General features: G+C 32.5%; 1 protein-coding gene across 2 annotated transcripts in view; it reads left to right on the forward strand.

The window, feature by feature from the left end:
* LOC105831385 (3-hydroxy-3-methylglutaryl-coenzyme A reductase) overlaps window positions 1–17,775 on the forward strand; it is a 35,742-nt gene that overhangs the window by 2,640 nt on the left and 15,327 nt on the right. Inside the window, exon 1 of one of the 2 annotated variants that reach the window (XM_012671468.3) lies at window positions 16,368–16,930. The exons of the other annotated variant lie outside the window; for it this stretch is intronic. The gene's annotated coding sequence lies outside the window, so the exon portion shown is untranslated. Of the gene's footprint in view, window positions 1–16,367; window positions 16,931–17,775 lie in introns of those variants that run through there. 2 annotated transcript variants of the gene reach the window in all.

The raw sequence follows: 17,775 nt of genomic DNA on the forward strand, positions 1-17,775 counted from the left end.
AAAGGCAAAAATCTAGGACCGCAAACCGAAAAATCTCGTGTTCACATGGAGGCCATAGAACGCAATGCCGAATACACATATATATTTCGAGGGATGTGCGTAAGAATGGATGAAAGAAACGTCTCGGGAAGTTACCCCCGAGCATTATATTAATCAGCACTAGAGAATTATTCGAATATGAATTGAATCATCACGGATCTTACCTCACGAAATATTATACATTTTGCATAAAATAAAATTTTAAACTTTTTATAAATAATTATGAAATATTTGTATCTATAATTAAACTAGATTTGTCTAAGTTTTGACAAATATTATTTAAAACCCTTATATCACAAAAAAACTGTTGCGTAAGGGTGAATCATCTTCGAGCAAATAATTGCGAAACTTTCGTTAATTTCTGATGCAATGTGCAACATTGTGTAGTTTTTCCACTTTAATTTGCCTATCAACATTCCAATATTAATGAATCACACTGTTACTATTAATATTAAACGGGATTCTTGTGAATTCGGTCGTGCACTTTGACCCGATGGGGGATTCCCGAACGATCTTTCCTCCATCAGTGCGTGCAATGAGTATGCCGCCTGCGTCTCCGGCGGGAGAAACGCAAGAAACACGTTTAATATACATTCACTCCTCCGTATGCATAGGGGAACTGACTTCAAATTACAACAAAGCTATTCCAATTTTTTTTTGCCGCGAGCATTGACGTATCCGGATGAATCTATCTGCATTACTGACGTGCACGTGCACATCTACTGATGTACTTAATCTTGGAGTTTTTTGCCCGAGGTGGAAATTCAATTTCAGTTTTTGTTATTAATATTTTTGTAGTTTAAAATATTTTGCAAGATTTATTTACACACATTAAAATAGTATTAGTTCAGTTATTTTATTATAACAACTCTACAAACCTACACAGCTGGGAAAAATTTGAGACAAATTTTATGTATTTGTTATATAAATTTGAAACAAAATTAACATGTATAATAAGTTGATATATTTTATTCGTTTATCTTAAAATCAACGTTACAGTTAAATCAAAATTACTTTATTTTTATTTTTTTACTTATTCAGAAATTGTATTATTTTGAATTTAAGAAATGTTAACTATTAATTTAACACAAAATTTTTAAGTAATATAATCTTGTTATGTATAAATTGACATTTGGATATGTTAAAAATTTAACACAAAAATTTTGACAAGGATCATTTTTAACAAAAATACAAAATATTTTCTTTGAATTTTCGAGAGTAATATTATCATTATAAAAATATAAATAGCACTCTTAAGGCAAGATCCCTTGTTCCTTTCGTGTTCTTTTCTTTTCCTTTTTTTCTGAGTTAATAAGTCAATCCGGTTTTTAAAGCATGCAGGCAAGGTGCATTGCATGTCTTGTTTTTTTCATCCATAGACTGAACGAAAAAATAAATTTTCAAGTACATCTGGCGCTGCACTTTTTAACTTTAAGTATGCGTAAGCCATATAAGCTTAACGATCAACAATGCGATTTTACGAGTGTACATGCTGGGTCACATACAGATCGACACCGATGACAATAATACTTTCCCTTTTTTTTTGGCCTTTTCTGTCCTGATGTTACTTCATTTTTCGTCGCTTGGGTTTTTGCGCACTATTTTATCAATAATCATGTTTCTTATCTCTTTCGTAGTTTGTCAATTTTTATCTTGCCAATTTCGATAAAATATTGTGCGAAGACGCAAAAAAAACTAATTGTTAAAAGAACAGGAAGCAAAAAGCACATTGTAAATTAGTCTTTAAGTTGACGTAACTCGAAAAGAGGCAAAAAATATGTTTTCGTCGCTCAGTTATAAAAATTGACGAAACTCGGGTTATAAAAATTGACAAAAGAGATAAAAACTACAATACGTTTCTTGTCGTATCGGGTTAGAAAAGTTGACGAACTCGGGAAGAGACAAAAAAAAATAATGTGCTTCTCGATAAGACAGTGCGGGAAGAGGCAAGGAGCAAGAAACAGGAAGCAAATAACACGTTAGGTTAGATTTGCCTTTAGAATTCGAAAGCTATGGGATCGACGTTTTCACCTTCCTCCCAAAAATAATCGCGACTATACCGGATCGTCATCGGGATCGCCCTGTGATCGAGATTGTGGTCACGTAGCGCAGTAAATGATATACATCCGAGAAGCGCGGCAAACGATCGGAATGAACGATCGTCGCAACTTCGTTGAATCGTGCTCGCTTCGCTTTGGCGGCTACGTATACGTACGCCTATTACGCATTCGGCCATTCGGCGAAGCCGGGAGTTTCCGGCGAAAAATACACTCGTCGTTAATTTCGGCCTTCTGACCGTGAAAACGACCGCGTGCCGTATGTAAACTGTTTGGAAAACGCGCGCAAGTGTGATTTATGAGAGGCAAGAGAGAGCCCCTCTCGATCGAGAAACAAAACGGAGCACGTATTTCCCTTATTTTCATCATTCGCGGTTTAATTTTAGCGGATTGCCGCCGAATAAAACCGACCGCAACAAAAGCGAAGAGCATGAAGTTAACGTCAGACTACTCGTTGGAGATTGACGATTTGAATTGGAGATTGGAATTCACATTTTTCATATTTTTTTTCCAGTGATTTGAAAAAGGGCTTTTTTAAAAAAAACTACAGTTTATCAAGTAGTTGAAACAATCGACCCTAAATGTTAACGACCCTAAATGTTCCTTGCTACTTTGTGCGAAATCTGTTAAGCAACTTATCCCGGTTAGACGGAAACTCTCGGGGTCTCTGGACACCCGGTGAGTACCAACAGCCTCGCCGTGCGAATGAATTACTAATTGATTGCGGCGGTGAGATAATCTCGCGAACGCACGGCGCATGTGACGTTCGCGATGGTATCGCGATAAACGACCCGTTAGAAAGCGAGGTAGTAATTTCTATGGTGGCGTCGCATTCGGCCTCTCTTGTAGCGCCGATCGTGTCGTATTTTACTCTGAGTAAACTGGACGGTATCGGCGCGACAACGCCGAAGACAGGCGAGGTGCGAAACCGCAATGTTTTCGGATTCGCCGTTGGTATTCCACGCCGTGCAAATACGCGGCGATCGTCGATCATCCGCCGTTTGCGCGACGCGATCAACGCGGTGGTTTCTCTCCGCTTTTCACTTCTGCTCGCACTTTGTGCGTATCGGAACGTGAGACGAGGCACGAATAACCGTCCGTTTTTTTTTTCTTTGTCCATTTTAAGCCGCGGTCCATTTGATGCTACAAATGTTTCGAGATATAGACGCCTTTGCTCCGACTAGAACTAATTTTATTAGATTAGACCAATCGGGCTGGAGGATGGAAATAAAATGTTTGTTTTGATAGTAAAGTTTTTTTTGTTCTTTCGTGTAAAAATTAATTTAGGGACATTTGATATTTCCGAAAGTTATATGTGTTAAAATGCGTCGATGTAATAACATTTGAAATACCACTAGAAGGATAAAAAAAATATTGGCTCATATTTTTAAAACGTGTTTTGTAAAGATATTAATGCGCTTTTTCGCCATTCTATCTTAGTTTATTAGAACTTAAAACAAGAATAGAATGACAATGAAGTACACTAATATCTTTAGTTAATCTAAGCACAGCTATTATATTGTAGTATTGCTGCAATATTTTTTAAAGCAGACAATTTATCATTACTTTAATGTTGCTACATTCGTTAGTCGAGCGCTTTTTATCATAAACAATTGATTAATACGAATCGCAGAATGACGTACACGATAATTTTGTGGTAACAGTTACCCGAATTCCATTATCTGCGCGTTTTCAACGTAGTTATTATAATTACTTTCTGATATGCCAGTACTGACAATCTATAATAGTATAAAACGTAACGTGAACTGGTTCATAAATTTACATATGTTATAATATTGCTGTAATTGAAATATTTTACATGCATAAAATACTGCGTCTTCCACTTCTAGAGCCAAATATAAATGCAGCGCCCTATAAACAATTGTGAGTTGAATGTACAGTTTTGTGAGTGTATAATATTTAGAAATAGCTGCACTTTTTTCAACTAACCTTGTGTGTGTGTGTGTGTGTGTGTGTGTTTTAAAGCACACTTTTAATTTTATTTAAAGTTGTATCTATTAATAATTTATATAATATTAATAAGTAATTAATAATTGATCTGCACTCGAATTGAGATGGATCATCTTTCTGATTTAAATGATTGAGACAAACGATTCTGCAAATAGGTTTTTTTTTCTATTTATCTAACCGTAAAATAACCGTATATTTGAAAAGAAAAATAGTACGATATCTACATACATAATTCAAATCTACATAATAGGGGAAATACCCGGAATTTACTACTTGCGTCGTATGATGCAAGAAACCTTCTTCCAATTGTTTCTTTTTGTCATAACGATAAACAATCGGTTAACGCGAATTACAGAGTGACGCGCACGATAATTTTCTGACGAAAATTACGCAGTTTAATTATTCCATGTATTTAAAACAGAGAAACCACCGAATCTCTAGAACTGTGAGAGCGTATAGGAGAGTTGGAGAGGTTCGCGCGCGCGCAAAAAGATACAGTTTGGAAAGCTGTGAGATGAATTACACTCCGTCAGCTGAAATTGCACACACGAAAGTATATCTTGGTTTGTGTCGACTTTCTTTTATAATCATTCTTAATAATTTAATTTTTTTTTAATTAGACATCAAGTAAACTTGATGTCGAATTTGTCGTGTGACATTATCTTCTTTTGGATTGTCGAACGAGTGAAAAGTTGGCACGCAAGCACTACGCTATCACTCGACTGCATTTCTACTTCCCTATGCACTTGCAAATTGCGAAATTGCAAATTGTAACGATCGGATGATATATAACTAATCGGACGTATACGTATGTAAACGTTTTTTTTTCTCTGTTTCCTTTCTATTGCTTTGCAAGAAAGATTATTCTGTATCATTAGAAATAATTGCCGACCGATTTTCTGCAAAATATTGTTCAGTTACTTAATGATGTATTGATTATACAGTGCAAACATAAAGTTATCGAAATTAAAAAGCTGCAGGCTATTTTGCAAACGGCGAATTATTTCTTTTTTTTCTAATTGAAGACAAAAAATTTTAGTCACACGAATGCTCGAATTTTGATCCTGAAACCAGCTGCAAAGAACAATTTGGATCATAATGACTTAATTAGGCACCAAAAATCACTATATTTTGCTGCAATTTTTGGTCAATAATTTTTGACGATTATTACATTATCTGAATAAAATTTGAACGTAATTCTTTTGATTAAAATTATATTAAGGTATTCTTATATGCTCTTGATTTTCTTATGTAAAATCGTATTACAGTATTGATTTGCAAATTTTATGAGAAAATAGCATTACGAATTAAATCAAATTTTTACATATACTTATTAAACTCTAACGTGTATGTATATATTTTATTAATCCAAACTTTACGGGTTTGGATGACTTCCAGTATTACATTGTTTTGCACTTTACACAAATACAGTGTAATGTACTACATCAATAATGTACGTAATAAATGTAATATCAAATATCAAACAATCCAATACAGTACATTTTGGCATAAAATGACATAGTAAGTAGTTGCTATATATATTAATAAATAATCAAATATGATGTCGTAATGATAAAGTAAAATGGTAAAATAATATTACTAAGGTACCTGTACCCAATATGCCTCCTCCTCTAAGCTTTGGAGATTTTTGTAATTCTTTGATGAATAAAAAATTGAAAAATAAGAGTCAGATTTAAAATAGGAAACATTTTGAAACTAAAAAAAATATATGAAATATTTTCAATTATTTATATAAGTAAAGATTAAAAAAAGAGCCATGTTGATTACACATATACCCAATGTGGCCCAGCTATGTATTTTCCTCTTTTTTGTAAATATTTTTGAAAAAATGTGAAATAACAAAATCAACATGTTTAATTAAGCATTTATTAACATACTTATGGGAAAAATTACACATACAGCTATTTATTAAATAATAAAACTGTGTTTATTTACTACAAGGGACGTTATCTAACTTTTACCTGTCAAAAAGCTTTAACTAACTAGAAAAAGACAAGAAATGTTAATCAAAAATTAAATAAAAAAACAATCTTAACTTTCTTATATATTAATAAGATATATTGTGTCTTTAGTAGTGTCCCTGGCCATAATGTTTCACAATACAAAGAGCTTTTTTTCTTGAATTTTAAACAAGAGGTTTTAATAAAAACTTAAAATAAATACAGCGTTGAAAAGCATAAATAAAGAACTACAATAATATAAATTGTGGATATTTATAATTGTTGCATGATAGTTACACAAAGCAAAAACTTACCTCTGAAATTTTAGATTCAGAAGAACACAATTTGAATAAAGTATGATTACAAGCCGTAGAAAGGAGATATTGTGCAATTAACTAGCATAAATACATCATATTGTCTTCCTGAGCTTAATATATTTAGCATTGTCTGTGAAATTCATTGTGTAACTATTTGAAAATGAAGGGTGAGCTAAATTAGGTACATGGCCATATTAGGTATAGGTACCTATAATACTATAATACTGTAACGCAATATAACGTACTATCTATCAATCTAATATGATGGTAGAAACTACAAAACACAGAAAAGTAAATAAGTATAAACTCTGTAATCGTCATCTCCCTTGTACTGTCCCTATATTGCCATAGTGAATTATAAAATTTCTTGTTTCCTTATTTGCAGCTAATTTCAGGGATATAAGCTAAAATTCGTATATTATGACCAACAGTTTTTGTCGTTGAATAAGGAAAAAAAGAATAAACTTTAAAAAAATCTGCAATTGAAAATTTCAGTAACTTTTACTTTGTATTATACAGTAAAAATATTCCTAATTTATTGCTGGCTGCCTTTGACGTCATCTAAATATCGCGAAAAAGGCGAGTTTTAAGGGGATGCTGGAGTCGTCTGTTTTATCGATTAAACGATAATTATTTTCAGACAAGCTTGGCTCTTAATTGATTTCATAGAATTGTAAATCCTTCTGCAAAATTAAAGTATAGACAATAACAAACCCTGCCAGATACAATTTTATTTACAAAACAAGAAAAAATTAGAAACTTATACTTTTGTACAGTCGTCTCGTGACTTTCATCTGCAGCACTAAGTTTTAAAGACTCTATACGTATAAAATAACTGTTATGCAGGGTTGTCACTATAGGAAAGAATAATAATGTGCTTTCAGAATAGCTAGAAGCTTTTGGTATAAGAGAAAAATTTGTCTGAAAATTTCATATGTATGTGTTTAGAAAATAGTTAATCTCGAACAATTCAACCATGTCTTGAGGTCGACTCTGAGTACCGGGTTAGCGACATTTCTCGAACGACTCTTTATTTGCCCAGATATTCGACACTCGAGGCTGTAAAAAAGATTTATACGACTACGATTTATGCGCGTGCATGTTCTGACATGAGAACAAAAGGAGGGATACTTTCTGACAAATTCTCCAAAGGTGCCTTTTCACGCTGACGCTTGGTGCTCATTTTCAGCGTCAAAAGACATCACGTGATTAAAAATAAAGATACCCATTCGTCATTTTTAGTCGCGTGATATTTTTTAACGCTGAAAGTGAGCGTCAGTATGAAAAGGCACACGGGGGGGGGGGGATCATCTCTCTCGCCTAGCAAAAGGCCGTCCCAAACAAAGCAGGTACCTTATTGGTCTCGGTACTCTTCCGCGGTACTTACTGATGACACAGTTGGTTACGTCATCGCGTGAGATATCCCTTTGACCAATAAACTATTGGAAAGAGACGAGCATTAACGATTTGAGTAGGGACACCGGTCGCGAAGGGAAATTCGGCAGACAATGTCTCAGGATGCTGTTCCATGGCAATCGGAATCCGGAAAACGGAATCATAGTATAACTGTATAGGCACTTCAAGGTTTTCTGAGGTTTGCATCGATCAGTTCTGCGTATCCGCCATGTTTTTGGGGGGAAACCAATCAGACAATTTTTGTACATGTGGTAGTGTGAAGTCTATGAGAGAGGATTATATCAGGTCTCGAGAAGTCGACGAGTACAAACGTGTCTCACTTATATACTTGAATAAGTCGCTATTAGCGTATTTTTCTTTCGCCTCGCCTACATACTTTTGAACATTTATTTCTCGAACATCCCTGTGGTTCATCTTCTTGTCGTACTAATATAATACAGGTTCCTTAAACAATTGATACGTTACTGGATATTAGTCCAAAAACATGGCGGAATTCCACGTGATCAAAGACAAAAAGATCAAAGTGCTCACAAAAAGTGCCCCTACTAGTTATACTATGACGGAATCTCAGAAAAGTAATAGAGAGGGGATCAACCAATCAGAAATTTCGCGCGTTTCTCATAGTAGGCACAGTTAAGCACGTTCAGAAAACAACAAAGATTGATTTACGAGGTTAACGAGGTTAACTTTTCATTTTTTTTTACAATATTTTCGAAAATTTTTTTCACCATGAGTAAAAAACTATCAATAGTAAATTAATTTGATTATTTTATTCATTGTAATTATAATTTTTTGTAAGATACATGTTTCATAAAAGAAATTATAATAAGATATTTTTGTAAATATAAAATAGGTTATTAAATAACCGATATATTAATAATAATAATAAAATTGTTAACTTTTTAATTTTTAGAAGCAATTCATATGCAGCTACTGTAATTATTGATGATTGTGGAATTTGTTTCCATTTAATAATTTCTTCAGTTAAAATTATCCTTAGTTTTTTCCATTTTATAATGTAGCTAGGAAATAAAATATAAATATACAATTTTTTATACAAATAATTTTATATAAATAATTATCAATAATATATCCTATTGTCACAGGTTCAAAAATTGCAGACTTGTTAATCCGGAATTTTTATGACTGGGTTCCCCATGTTCTAATATATTCGGAATTTTTAAAAGTCGGAAAATTTATTATTATTATTTTAGAGCAAAAAAATATTTACCGTAGTAAAAGAATTAGTAAAAAAGTGGAATTTATATATATTATATTATGTGTGATAATAAAGAAATTTTTTTTAATTAAAAACAATTTTGAAGTTAGAATATTCTTTCGATTTCCGTAAAAGGTACTCCATGGGGAACGAGGGCATCAAAAACTCGGAACAATAAGCTGATTCTGATTGGTTAACTCTCTCTCCATTACTTTTCCCGAGATTTCGTTTTCCGGATTCCGGCTGCCATGAGACAGTCTTTTCGGCTTATTCTTCCGAGACAGATGCAAGTGCGCTAACAGTCAATCTTATAGTATCGATCCGACATTTCTTTTCTCACTGATCAAAATGGTGATTCTTTCCACGCGGTCATTCGAATACGTGCGTAGCAAGTGATAGTCTGACAACGCCTGAGAGCAATCGGCCCCGCAACTCATCACGCGAAAGGAAGCGCCTACCTGCCGAGCATCTCCAAGGATCGACAGACCCCTCCCCACAGCTCGTCTCACAGACAGGGAAACGGGACGCTGATACCTCATTATTCACACTTTTACAGCAGAATTGTGGTAGGTTAAAGACGATCACGCAATGCCAGGCAACAGGCAATAGGAATAGGAAATAAAGAAAGAGAGAAAGAGAAAAGAAGATCCTTTCTCTCTTTCTCTCTTTCATTATTTTTGTTCCTATTGCCTGTTGCCTGGCATTGTGTTTAGACCCTAACTCTCATCTTGCAGATCAGAGTTTATTCTCGTCCCAGGCACGCCTGGAATCTCTCGTCTCGCGGACAGATCTGCAGGACACTGCATGGTGCTAGCCTTTTCTATTTCATTTGCACAATCTTAAGTGAACACTGCCTCATGCATTATTCTCAGGCGCAGAAAACGGCGTATTCTCGTCCACAGATCTGGGTTTACTTTCGTCCGCGATACCCAAAGTTTCTCTCGCCGATCGGACCGATCTGATGGACATTCTATACTAGTAGTTGATCTCGATCTTTGTGCTCATAATGAGTGAATCGTGAATTTTCGTGATTCATAATTTTTGGGAAGATCTCTCTCAGCTAATTGAGCACGCGAGAAGCTATAGTAATAACCAAATTAAAATCTTTCGAGCGAGACCTGCGTGCTTTTTATCCCGTCAAAATTGAATTGCGCCGCGCCAATCCGACGGGCCGGTCTCGAATACTGTTACTTACAGCGTAAATTTTCATACTATTTCTCACCGATTAATTTCTTTGAAATTTCATTGAAATACCGCTATTGTCAAAAGAGAAATATATTTGTTTATTTGTACGTTGACTGTATTTCATTTTGTTCGTCTGCTGGGACCTTTTTTTTCTTCTTTTTTCTTTTCTTTCTTTATTTTTGTATTACTTATGTATGTATTCTAAAGCCCGTATCAGACTAATGATTGGGATTGAGATTGGATTGAAATTGGACGAATCAGAACAAAGTTTTTAAAACTTTTGCTTAATTTACTTGCTCTGATTGGTTAGATTTCAATCCAATCTCAATCCCAATCGTTAGTCTGATACGGACTTAACAGTATGTGTGAATGCAGAATCGTGTGAGTGCGATCCCAGGATAAAAACAGAGCGCTAGTTATAGGGTGGTATGATAGGTGGTGTTGTCAAATGTTTGATGAAGATTGAATCATAGGATAATCTATCGACCTAATTAGATTTGCCGGTTTACATTTTTCTGTTTTCTTTCTTCTGTTTTCGGTTATTGCAAAATTACGGGTTCAAGTAAGGAAAAAGCAGTTTTTTGCTTGCATAAACTAAAAACGGAATTCAAAAAAATTTTAAATAAAAGTTGTAGATATTAAGTAGACTTACAATAATAAATTTGATTTATTAAGACCGGTCGATTAGTTTGGTTGTAAAGTAGAAAAAACCATGAAAAATGGCCGTTTCTTAATTGTTTATAACTTTCTTAAAAATTAAGTCAAACATTTGAAATTATAGGAAAATATAGCTTTTATTACGATAAAAAAAGTTTACCAAATTTTATTAAAAAATATTAATAATTTTTCGAGTTATATCGAGTTATTTATCCGAAAAATGCTCCACTAAAGTTTAATTCCTACATTTTTGAGACCATGCACAAACCCGAACCAAAGTTCTTTCTCTTTTTAAAAAATTGCAGTATTATATATCGGTGGTACAAAATGTGTGCAATGCAATTAAGTGCCTCAAATAAAAGTGTAAAAAAACAAGCTAAATTAACAATAACATAACTTTTAAAATATTAACGCTATCAAAATGCCTTTGAAAGGTGCGATTTTTCTTTAAATTAAAAAAAAAAGAACATTGTCCTAAGTTACTTAGAAGCCGAGATAATTTTTTTTTTATTAAATCACTGTTCCTACAGTTATCAATATTAAGAGCTAAAATTTTGACAGTGTCTTATTAAAGAGTTAAAGTAGTCTTTCCCAAAAGTTCGAAGTGATTTATAAATATTGACCACTGTAAGCGTGTTAACAAAAGCAGTATCAACTTGAGAGCGGCGGCCGGCGGCGCCGCGCGCGCGTACAAATTGATCTGGCGCGTTCAAATTTAGAGTTGGATATGTTAATATATATTTTTAAGTTAAATTAAAAGAGTTTTTAAATTAAAAGAATTAAAACTAATAGCTTATAAAATTAAATTTTGTTAAGTTAAAAATTATATGAACAAAAAACTGACTTGGTTGAAATTTAAATTAAATGAACACATTAAAATTTATGTTCGAAAAATATTATTTATAAAAATAAATAAATAAATATGTAACACTTCCATAAGTTACAAAACAAAGTATAAAGGGTTTAATAGACGAGCTAAATAAGATGTTAAGAACAAATAAGCACATTTTATTAAAACGCAAATTCTTAATGATAAGCAAAAATATTTAGGATAGCAAAACGTTTCGACTTTACAAACGGTATGATATTGCACATTGATTTTATTTGAAGAGGACTAAGTATAGTCGAAACGTTTCAAAATTGAACATTTTTCAACACAGTGTTATTAGTCGCGTTTATAATTATATAATGTTTATTTAATAAATTATAACGTATTAGGGAAATTTTGTCTTGGCTCGATATATTGACCTGTTTATTGTATTATTTTTGCTTAGCACTAACGAGCCCTTTATAATTGTTTGTATTGTGATTTTTTATTTGTGTTTAACTTAATCATACCGTCGTCATCAGAGTGACTCAATGTGCACGTGGAAGTTGACGGTTGGATTCTACACATCATGTGGCCCTGAAAAGCCTGATTTTTTACATAAAGGTCCACGCACACACATAAGGGGGAAATTAGCTATCCGTCGAATTGGCTGAAAATGCAATATGTTGTAGTTGATGACCTGATCAAAAGTCCCAATGGGTCCGAGACCCAAAATCAATCGTTATCGAGATGGCGTTAAAGGTTATATATAGAGGGCGCTGGTCAGTAAAGACCGCTTGTGATGTGTGTGTGTGTGTGTGTGTGTGTGTGTGTGTGTGTGTGTGTGTGTGTGTGTGTGTGTGTGTGTGTGTGTGTGTGTGTGTGTTGGGTAAGTGGGGGTGGGGGTGCTAAAAGAGGTGCAAAATTCGATTCGGCAACCTCCACGCGGTGCACATCGAGTAGCGCTAATGCCGTCAGTAGCTACCCCATTGAAAGACTACTGCTTAGGATTCTTATCTATATCTATGCGTATCTATGCATACACAGATTTTTACGGCTAACTTCTTTTTGGTTTAGTTTATTGCTTGTGTAACACACCCCCACTCCCACTTACTTACCCAACACACACACACACCATCATCAACTACATATTGCATTTTTAGCCAATTCGACGGGTAGCCAATTTCCTCCTTATGTGTGTGCGTGGTCCTTTGAATTTTTATTTTTTATGTATGAGTATGTGCATGTTTATGTGAATGGGTATACACATATACATAAACATACACGTATACATACTCATACATAAAAAATAAGCGATAATACATAAAAATATTTAAGATAGCAAAACGTTTTAACATAAAAAATAAGCGATAATACGCAAAAATATTTAGAATAACAAAACGTTTTAATTTCACAAAGTCATTCTCAGTCACTTGTATTACAAAATTAAAAATTGATTGTTAAACAAAAGCAACTGTATACATTTTATTATCTAACTTTTTTTATACAGTTACTTTTTATTTTAATTAGATAGAATTTCTATCTGGTAATTCGATATCGTATTAATTACCATAGAAATTCTATCTGATTAAATAAGATCCAATCATAACTCATCTGTCATTTTAAGCAGGATTCACAAAATCATCCTCAATCGCTTGTATTACAAAAAAATCAATTATTAAACAAAAAATAACTGTATAAAAAAAGTTAGATTAATACGATATCGTATTAATTACCACATAAATTCTATCTGATTGAGTAAGATCCAATCATAATCTATCTGTCATTTTAAGCAGAGAAATTAAAACGGTTTGCTATCTTAAATATTTTTGCGTATTATCGTTTATTTTTTATGTATGAGTATGTATATGTGTATGTTTATGTATTTGTGTATACCCATACACATAACATGCACACACATACATAAAAAATAAAAATTTAAATTTTATGTAAAAAAATCAGGCTTTTCAGGGCCACATGATGTATAAAATCCGTCAACTTCCACGTGATGCACATTAGGCCACTCTGATGACGACGGTATGATTAAGTTAAACACAAATAAAATCAATATGCAATATTATATTGATACCGTTTTATAATATTAAAAAAATATTGTATTTATTCGTTAGAATATTTTAAAATGCAGTGCAAATTTCAAACTTATGTATAATTAACAAAAAACATTATATTGACATGTTTTTTTTAAATTACTTACGAAAGAATGGGCTTTATGAGAATCTGGATTAATATTAGCAAAATTTCAACAAGAAACTTATGAAAAATGATAACAAATTTTTATTTTTTTTTAATAAAAAACATATTTGTTTTTATGCAATATAAAAGGTTACACTTAACAAGTCAAATTTTCGCTTAGGAGGTCTTAAAATAGAGTTTTTGCGCTTTAATTTAAAAAAAGTTTATATAATTTGGATGATTTTTCCCAAAGTTACGTCACTTTGAAGATTGCCTAAAAATTTGATCAAAATTTTTGTCACTTTTTTGCACCAGTGTATATTTACAAAATGTAACTTTGTAAAATATAACTATTTGTTAATTTTCTACATTTTTTAAGGAAAAAAACATAGACACAAACTAAAAGAACATGATGTAAAAAGTAATTTGATATTATGTATTGAATAAAAAATGCGAATTAAAAATTTTGCAGGGTATACCCCTTTAGAGAAATATTTACGTGCCAAAACTTAACATTATATTGTTGCCACTTTTCCGCGACGCTGTTTCTCTCGCTGTGCTTCTTGTTACGAAAGTAACTGTCATTGCGATTAAATTTTGACAGCTGTCAAATTTGTAAGATGGTTATCTATACAATTATTGTTGTAGTTTATTATCAAAAAGTAAAAAATAAAATGCTAAATAGCGTGCGCAAAACGCGCGCTGTAATGTCTAGTTTTATAAAAAACTCATTACACAATTTTTTTTACATTTCTATACATATATTTACGACAGTTTTTTTTACTTTTAAAATTTATTTATTACTTAACTTATTTTATTACTTAACTATTAAGTATACTTCTATTGTAGAACGTTGCTTCATATTTTGTTGGTCCGAATTTATTAAGCGGTTATGTTGATCAATTTGAAAATATTGTAATTGAAATTTGAAGAGAACCCAATGAAGGGTCGAAAGTTGTTTTTTCAATAAACGAATTTTCCCAGAAAGTCGACCTATTATCATTTATTTATCGTTTATTAAAGTATATTTTTCATAAAGTATTAGATATTTCCCGGAAATACGACCAGAAATTTAAGAATTAATTAAAAACATAAATTTTTCCTTATTGAAGACATATTTTTTTAATTAAAATGTAACTCTGCATGTCGTATCTGTCAAAAATTTAATCTATCAAGTTTTTTTTAAACATTTATCTTATGTTCAATTAATACAAAAATATGGGTTTGAAACATGAAATGTGTTAAATTTGACATAAAATTTCTTACTTTCTAAGGACTATAATATAATATCATATGCAAAATGCATAGTGTAACCACAGTATACGATTGCTGGACCATGAACATCTTATGTAAGTCAGTATGGCGATGTTTGTTGGTTCAGCAGTTTTATGTTATACTTGTGTTTCGTATGTTGTGTTATGTATGTTGTGTTTTTGTTAGTGATATAAATAGATTAGGGAACTTGATGTCGTTTAAGTAATCAGTAATACGAATGTTTGATAAAAATTAAAATACTCAATTTTTTATTTGGTAACATACATCACTTTGTCTCTATTGTATTACAGTAGTAGAAGACTGTATGAATCACTGAATTTGTAATTACAATTGTTATTCATTATGATAATTTTTATTTGTCGACCCCGTACTATTACACGTGTATATATTTTGAATATTAAAACCAATAATCATAAATTATGTATATAAATCTATGAAAAATTTTGCAAATTTTTTCTTGTGTTATTATTTTGGTATTCATTGTATAGTCCGTAGAGATCTACACATACAAAATCTTTCTTATTTTAATTTTAAATTCCAAAATGGTACCGTTGTACACAGAAAAAAAAGTAATATAGCCAATAACATATGTAATTGCGGGCTGCCAACTACATAAAATACTCAATACAATAACATTTATTGTTAATGCAAGTACAATGTTGATACTGCAATTGCATATATTATTGTATTATTGTATATCTGTAGTTGGCAGCTCGCAAATACATATCTTATTGGATATATTGCATTTTTTTCAGTGTATGTATTTTCTTTTTCCCATTTTATTTTTATTTTTTCTGTATCTCTCCAAACGCATCTATTAAAATAAAAAGATGACGAAGATAAAGATGTCGGAAATTTCGATTTCTCGAAGCTCTGAGAAGATTCTCAGAAACCTGAATTCAAAAATCGCACGTAGAAAAAGAACACGAAGAAAACATGGCCAAAACTAATATTACAATAAATTACTATTTAATTAATATTTAACAATAAAATATACGTGTGAGTCATAAAACACATATAAAAATGTTTACTTTTTTCTATTGATCTTTATAATATGATTTATATTTACATAATTTATATGTATTTTATAATTTACGTGGATTTTATTATTAATGTTTTTATTATTAAATATTTTAATAATATTAGTTTTATTATAATATTAGTTTTATTATATTAAATTTTAATTAGATAGCAACACATTGCAATATTAATTTTGTGTATGTTTTTGTTTGTGTGTGTTTTTGTTTGTGTGTGTGAACTTTTTTGTTCCCTTCCATGAGCCGCGTGTAGACACGTGCTACGAGCATGCGTGCTCCGAGTGCATCCGAGGGTTCGCGGAAACGGCCGAGGTGCAACGCGGCGGCAATTGCGAGCGTCGTTCGACTCGTACGTAGTCGAGTCGCGACGCCGACGCGTAAAGTCAGTTGCGCGCCGCATAATTTAGAGGGAGGTTTCATATCTCTCGCGTCCACAGTGCCGAGGCGCAGATCACAAGCGATACTCGACCTATACACGTGCTGATCGCACCGGGTAGTCGGGTACTCCATGGTTGTCTCGCCTCTTCCAACGTATTCGTCGCTCGACGAATTCTGTTGGGACTGTGTTTTGCTCATCGTGTACTCAAGCGGACGTGACGTCCAAACGCCATACCATTGACGTACTTGATGCAAAGCATTTCGCCAACTTCAAGGAATCGTTGGAAAAACATTAAAAAAATACCGATAGATCGATCCAGAACGCTTTGGGAGGCCGAAAATAATATTTTAGCCGCTTGTAGTTGTCAAAACGTGTGCAAAACAGCGATCAGATTGAAAATCCACGGATTGCCAGAGGTATGTGTTTGCATGGCTTTTATATGTATTATTTCGATCATTAATTTTCATTGTACTTGATGTCATCTGAGTATGAATCGAACATAGTAGTGATCATAGCATAGTGAATTGTGCGTCTGCTCTGAACCAAAGATTCCGAAGAAGACCGGGTTCAAATCCGACCAATCAGAAAATTGAGTTTTATTCAATCACTACTGTTTGCTAACGATTGTTAAGCGTCAGTAGTCACATGGCATTATAAAAGAAAAAAGATGCAAACATATTTACATAAATATATGTTTACTTTCTGTTACTTCTAACAGAATTCTAACAGAATCTAACAGAATCTACAGATAGTATTGTATACTACACTTACAGCGTCACACTAATTTTGATTTTCTATGAAATAGGGTTTTAATTTTTATTTTTTTACATATTTTTTGTATAATTTATTGTTTAAAGAAATGTTAAAGCATATGTAAAAATCACCTTATTTATTTAATTTTCATGTAAAAATGTAAAAATGATGAAAAATGAAAGTAGGATTATAAAAACGTCTCTTTTTCATTAATGACTAACTGTTGATTATGATGTGCAGATTATATAACTGATCTTGTATGAGTACACAGAAAGAATCTGAAAGTAACTTTTGTTGGACCACCAAAATAATTTTGAAGGACGCTCAAGCCTGACAATGCTGCAAGAAATTTTGTGATTTTAGCAATCAATTTAAGAGTCCATCATAATTTTAACAGACCAACAAAAAATTTGCAAGTAACAAACTGACATTACTTATTATTATTTTGACGTCAGAAATATTATTTTGACATCAGAGTGACAACACATGACATTTAGTATAATATTTT

Source organism: Monomorium pharaonis, chromosome 3 (genome assembly GCF_013373865.1).
Source record: "Monomorium pharaonis isolate MP-MQ-018 chromosome 3, ASM1337386v2, whole genome shotgun sequence".
Taxonomy (NCBI): Eukaryota; Metazoa; Arthropoda; class Insecta; order Hymenoptera; family Formicidae; genus Monomorium; species Monomorium pharaonis.